This window comes from Silene latifolia, chromosome 7, assembly GCF_048544455.1.
Source record: "Silene latifolia isolate original U9 population chromosome 7, ASM4854445v1, whole genome shotgun sequence".
In the NCBI taxonomy this organism is placed as follows: Eukaryota; Viridiplantae; Streptophyta; class Magnoliopsida; order Caryophyllales; family Caryophyllaceae; genus Silene; species Silene latifolia.
In genome coordinates, this window is record NC_133532.1 from 50,577,766 (window position 1) to 50,585,067 (window position 7,302).

General features: G+C 35.9%; 1 non-coding gene across 1 annotated transcript; it reads right to left on the reverse strand.

The window, feature by feature from the left end:
• Nucleotides 1-5,301: 5,301 nt before the first annotated feature.
• On the reverse strand, nucleotides 5,302-5,408 carry LOC141593822 (small nucleolar RNA R71). Its single transcript, XR_012521884.1, has one exon. It is a non-coding gene; the product is annotated as a small nucleolar RNA R71 (small nucleolar RNA).
• Between the last annotated feature and the right edge of the window lie 1,894 nt (nucleotides 5,409-7,302).

A 7,302-nucleotide genomic window follows, 5' to 3' on the forward strand; every position in this document is an offset into this window, starting at 1 on the left:
AACAAGGTAGTATCCCGTGCTTCGCGCGGCTTGTTTTAATATTTTATGATTATAATTGAAGAAAAATTATATAATTTATATATAACCTTCAATATTTTCTCTTATAAATAATTTTTTTTTCAAATTTAATATTTTTAGGTTTAGCTTCAATGTTTTAAAATAAAATACATAAGAGTTTTAATTAAAACTAATAAGTGATAATTAATTATACGTGATCAACGTTTTATAAATAAATTTGTGACTGGTGAAATATCATATTAATCAAAATACAATTTATTCGAATAATACAACAACCAACAATAAGTTCTCAAATTATATCATTTCACGATATTTTATGTCTCAAATCAATTAATATTTATTCAAAATGATGTGAGCATAATTTTATGTAATTTTTATTTTTTTATGTATAACATGTGACATTTATCTATCAAACATATAGAGTTCAAACTCAACTTATTCAAATGTTTTGATTGTGTTTTGCATGTGATATGTGTCAAACATATCTATGAGAAATTTGCACCTTTTGTTTTTCTAAACAAATATATATAATGATGTTTAGAGTTTATTACCTGCAAATATAATACGATTGAACTTTCTCAAATATTATTTTTTGATGTTTATCTTCGAAGACATATAAAATATTTAACTAAAAGTAATATGGAGTATTTGGTTAGTCATAATCAATATTTTATATTTGACTTATACATATTTAATTAAAGATATTAAAAAAAATGTAACGTGTTTTCTATTTTTTCATATCATTTATAATACTATATTACTTAATAATCAATAATTTTGTTTTGATTATTCAAATGTACTCGCGATCACGATGTACATACACACTCGTGCACATACTCGTTATCACACTATTGAAACCTATCAAAATCTCATATGTATTCAATTTGTCCAATATAATTTTTTTTCATTCTCAGACTATAAAAATTTATCTCTTAGTAGTTTTTTAAAGTTGTGTTTTTAATATATACAATGACTCTTCCAAATATATTTTTCTTAATGGATTTAATAGTCTAAGTTTTATAACTTTCTCAAAATATTTTTTTACGTAAATGTAAAACATTGTGAGACACTAACTTTAATCATCTCTACATATCAAAATAAATATTTCAATAAATATAATGAAAATTATACTCAATTGAAAGTATATTTCACAATGAACGTAATGATTTACATTTAAGATTTTTTATCAAAATAATTTTTTTAGTAAATTTAGAATCAAATCACCGTAATTATTTAATATAAATTTATAATAAAATTTATTAAACTATAATTAATACTTTGCTGAGATTTATACAACATTTATTATGTTTGTATTTAATTTCAGCTGTAATTAATACGTGTATTTAATGCTCGGTTGACACGTGGCGCATCCACAACGTTTCAACCTAGCTTTATATATATATATATATATATATATATATATATATATATATATATATATATATATATATATATATATATATATATATATATATATATATATATATATATATATATATATATATATATATATATATATATATATATATATATATCGATGAGAAGCGATAAGAAGACATCAATTAACATAAAGACATAAAGAAGACATACAGGAAAGAGCAGTAGAGCTAGGCTTGCCTTTGGGTACTTTGACCCCAGTCAGCTTAGTCTTCATATACCGGGGCAATAATTCCCTGCCCAAACTAGCTGGCCAGGTGATAAGTAGCATTTTAGTCGTATTTTACCCCGCATTTATACCTTATTCCGACTCGATTTTGTGTGCCTTAATCGTTAAATAACTCGTTTATTAGTTTAATTAGTATTTAATAGTTTAATTCTATTTATTGCCAATAAATGTATTTTGATGTCGGGATTTAGTTTTATAAGTCGTTTTATTTATTAATTAGTAATTATTAATTTTAATTATGAATAATTGTCATATTTTCGAGAATTTGATATTGTTTTTTGTTTATTTGATGTTTGTAGGCGAGACGAGTTCTGTGATAGTGTGAAGTGAAATAAAAGGCCAAATTCAAGGCAAGTCAAAGACGGGTCAAAGACAAGCTAAAGGAAATTGATTCAATGCCAAATATCTGCTCCACTTCACCATCCTCAACAACGACTCCCCTGTTTCCTATTCCATCATTCACTATCACCTTCAATCATACACCATCACCAATTCACATCAAACACCAATTTTCAATTCACTAATCCATTTCACCTCTGCTAATTCCCGCATTCCGCCATTAACATCACCATCCTCCATTAAGCCAACATTATCAACAAACGAGCAATCCTCACCGCATCACCATTTAACCCAATCACCATTATCACTCACCTTTTGTGCACCATCCAGCTGCAATCAAAACTCGACTCCGAGCAAAGAACCATCAGCCTACCCAACTCCGTTTCCGCCTCATTTCAACCACCATCATCTCCATTCGACCTGAAATCAACCCGCATCAATCAATGTCAACCAGACATTACCTCTGAACTGAAACCCGAAACCTGCCACGATACAAACACACCAACAGCATCCATCGTTCACCCATAAACTCACCACCATTGCAACCACGGCTCACCTTCGACAACTGCCCTCCGTCATCGCCAATTCAACCATTTCAAACCTGCAACTATACACTCACCTCCATTCACGAAACATCAACCCAGTTCACCTTCTCAACCATCTACTTCATCTTCCATTTCACCATTTCGCCATTAACCGCAACCACCACCATTTATCCCATCACCAACATCATTAATAACAGCAGCAGCAACCCGCGACAACCGCAGGAGCAATCACCAACAACAATCAGTCATCATCAATTCGTTCATCTACTCGAGCTCGAAATCGAGCTAAATTGAAGCTTTGAGTCCTATGCCGATCAACCGGCAGTCGACTATCCACACCGGCAGACAACAACATCAATTTCTCTCTTTTTTGTGAAGCACTCGCTACCGGTCAGAGCCACCGGCAGCCGGCCTACCGGCACGCAACACCCCAAATCCTCATCTCGCATAATCTATCGCGCTTCTACCGGTTGCCCGCAGCCAACAAAGATAGACTACACCCCATTTAATTCAACCCCTTTCTTCAAGCTACGCGCCGCCGCACTCGCACCGACCGACAATGACCGTGAGAGCCACCCCGATCGTGATTCCTCATTTTACCCTTTTCCCTTTTTGTTTGTTTTTGTTTTCTTGTTGAGTCAATTGTGTCGATGTTTTTGTCGATTAGTTTAGATATTATTAAGTTTATTATTATTATTACTATTATGATTAGGATTAGATTATTATCACTATTATTAGTTTAATTAAAATTGTAATGAGAGGGGTTATATAAAGCTCTCCTCTCAACACATTAGACCATACAAGACTACCTTTAGAAATTAGATAGAAATTAGTTTACCTTAGTTTTATTCTCTCTAGTCTCTCTATATTGTAACTCAAGAACCCTAATATTTCCATTCTCATTTTTCATTCAATAAAATTTGCAATCTTTCTTTAATTATTAGTTAAATTCTTCCTTTGTTTATGCAAGTTCTTCATCCCTCATTAGTATACAATTAGTATTTTGGGTTGTATTTGAAGATTAGAAGAAATTCATTCTTCCATTATTATCCAAGATTGTTACTTTCCCCTTTGTTGGTACAATTCTCATCTTTTGTTTACATTATTTTCATTTGTTTACATTTCTTATGTTGTTTAATTGTTATTCATCAAAAGTATTAGTCTTTATCATGTTTACAATGTTTACTTGTTTATTGTTGGAAATTGTTGGTAATTTCTCACCCATGAACATGAGTGAGTAGTCTTATCTAAGGTCATAGGGGGAATTTGGGTAATTAAGGGGATGAATTTGGGTTGTTAACCTTTTGAATTGGGTGATTATGTGGTTTCTACTCTTAATGCATTTGAAGTGTTTGTGGAAATGCCTCAATGAAAATTGGACATTTTATTAACATGTTTGGCTTACCTTGGTGCATTGTGCTATTAGATGGTCATAGAAGTGTTTATAGATGAGTTTTAATGAAAGTTAGAACATCTCTTTGATGCATTCGGTCCGTCTTGGTGCTCATGCTATTGGGTAGTCTTTATGCTTTATTTGTAGCTAGTTCATCTCGATCAAGTGACAACTTATTGAGGAGCTTAAGGTGACTAAGAAATTAGTCTTAAACCCTTGACCACTATTATTACCCTTCTCTTGTTAGGCCTTGTTTCTCCCCCTAATTGCCCTTTGTGAACCCAAAGACCTTAGCCTTCCATCAATTGAATACAATCCCATTTAGTTTAATTTAACTTGTTTGCATCTTAGTTTTAGATAAATCAACATCTTATTTTTATTTGGCTAAACTAAAGACTTAAACAAACCTAGTATCTAACCCCCGCCATCTTTGTGTTCGACACCCGAATAAATACTACTTTTATTTGGTTTTATAAATTGTTTTTGATTGGGAAGTGACGGCAAATCCCTATATCAAAATGGCGCCGTTGCCGGGGATGGCGTTAGGTTATGCTTAGTTAGTTAGAGTCTTAGGCTTAGTCTTAGTTACTTGTTGTTTGCTTGTTTGTGTAGTTTGTGTGCTTCTTGTAGAGTGTGTGTGATTTTTGCCTTACCCTAGTGTGTAAAAGCACTAGGAGTCTTACGGTTTGACAAGTTGTATGCCTAGGAGGAACCACCAAGCTTTGCTCTTTGACTCCGACCCCGAAAGGCTTTTTAGAGCCTTAAGGAATAGGACCATTGCAAGGGTTATAACCTCTTTTCAAGCAACCATAAACCAAGCAAATCCACCCATCCAACCTCTCATTGAAAACACAACTCAACAACAACCAAACATCACAATTGAGCCTTCATTAGAAAATCCATTTCACAACTTCCAATTTCCAAATAGCCCACCTCAAACACCACCTTCTCATATACCAAATCCACCACCACCACCAATGGCTTTACGTGACCATAACCGTCCTAACCACAATGATGCTTGTGACCCAATTAATTTTGGCGCATTGGCTCCCAACAACTTTAAGATGCATCCCGCCCAAGTCGGGTTGATTGAGAAGGATTTGTTCGGGGGGCATATCGAAGAGGATGCCCATGCTCACCTCCGGAAGTTTAAGAGGAAGGTTTCAATGATGAAAAAGAATGGGGTGTCCGAGGACACCTTGAGAATGATGTTGTTTCCGTTTTCATTGACGGGCAAAGCGGACCGATGGTTGAACATTCACCCACCGGATACTTTCACTACTTGGGATGCCTTGGCTAAATCATTCATGGCCAAATATTACCCTTCCTCAAAGACCGCGATGCTCCGTAATGAGATTCATACATTTCAACAAGAGGATGGGGAGTCTTTGGGTGAAGCTTGGGACCGTTATCAAGACTTGATAGCAAGTTGCCCCCACCATGGAATACCGGAATGGTACATCACTCAAACATTCTTCCAAACTTTGCTACCGAGGACTAAGGAGATGGTAAATGCCTCCGCTGGGAGGATTTGATCACTTGAGTGATGAAGAGGGCACGACATTGATCAAGAAAATGGTAGATTCGGAAGCAAACTATGGTTCTAGAGGAAACATGCTAAGAAGGAATGGGAAGTTTCCTAAGGAAAACTCCTCCAACTCCGAGACAAATGCCAAGCTCGACTTACTCACAAAACAATTTGAGAAGTTTCAAAGAAATCAAGTGCACCAAGCCGCAACCTCACATGGGGCACCCATGGAGGAAGTGGCTCAAGTCTCAAGTTGTGAACTTTGTGGAGGAAGTGGTCACACATATGACTTGTGTGCCAACAATTACAACTTTGATGGGAACAATGTGCAAGAGGTGAATGCTTTCCAAGCATTTAACAATTTTTCCAACCGTCCACCTAGACCCTCATTCAACAACAACCAAGGATCCAACCAAAACTTTGCCAACCAATCTCAAGCATATCAAGATTATAAGGGTAACCAAGGGAACCAAGGTAATCAAAACTTTTACCAAGGAAACCAAGGAAACCAAGCTAACCAAGGGTTTGGCCAAGGATTCAATCAATGGAACAACAACAATGGGTTCAATCAAGGATACAACAATAATCAAAGGTACAACCAAGGGCAAAATCAAGGGTTCAATCAAGGGTACCAAGGGAACAACCAAAATTCCAACTTTAAAGATCAAGGATATAGTTTTTCTCTTCCAATTTCCAACCAACCTTTCAACCAAGAGCCACCACCCCAAGCAAGCAATACCATGGGAGATGATAAATATGAAAACTTGGTGAAGTTGATAGGGGATTTGGCAAGTAATACCCAACAACAAATCAAGAGTCTTGAAGCTAAAATGGCTTCCCAAGCTCTCATGAATTCTCAAAAACCACCGGGTGTATTTCTAAGACAAGGGCAAAATCCAAGAGACCCTATGAAGTCAAAGGAAGTTAATGCTATCATGGTTGGAGTTGAAGAGGAAAGAGAAGAGTCATTTGATTTGCCAAGTCAAGAGGAGTTATCTTACACTACTCCCTTTTCCATAGCTATGGAAACATTCCAAGAAATTGACCGTGAGCCCGAAAAAGAGAGCATAGAAGACTATGTGCTTGAGCAAATAATGACAATTCATGGTACAAGCTTGGATGTTGAAGTTGACCCGGGTAAGGGAGAGATGATTATGACTTCACCAACCACTATGAGTGAAGAATTTGTGCTTGAAGAAATTGTGAAATCACCAAATGTGATGGTAGAAGTTGAGAAGAGCCCGGAAGGAGAAGAGGTGGTGATGATAGAAGAACACTCTTTGGCCAAGCAAGAAGAAGTCATTTCTAGGAGAGTGGACATTAGTAGACATGAGCTTGATGCCTCAAGTGAAGAGTGCAATGTGGTCAAGTCTAAAGAAATTCCCGTCAAACTTGATGACCCCGGGAGTTTCTCAATTCCATGTACCGTTGGTGACCAAAAGGTGGATAGTGCTTTGTGTGACTTAGGGGCAAGTGTGAGTGTCATACCACTTGCCCTTGTGAAGAGGTTGAATATTTCAAGCTTAGCCCGCACTTCCATTACAATCAAACTTGCCGATGGAACAATCAAATCTCCAAATGGGATTCTCAAGGATATCATGGTTCAAGTTGGTAAGCTTTCAATTCCTACCGACTTTGTTGTATTGGACATCCCTATGGGAAGACGCTCTCGTATCATTCTTGGTAGGCCATTTTTGGCCACGGGAGGAGCTACCATAAATGTCAAAGAGGGACTATTGTCATTCAAAGTTGGGGAGGAAAAAGTTGAATTCAAGCTACCACATGCTTCAAAGAAAACCGTGGTTCAAAACAT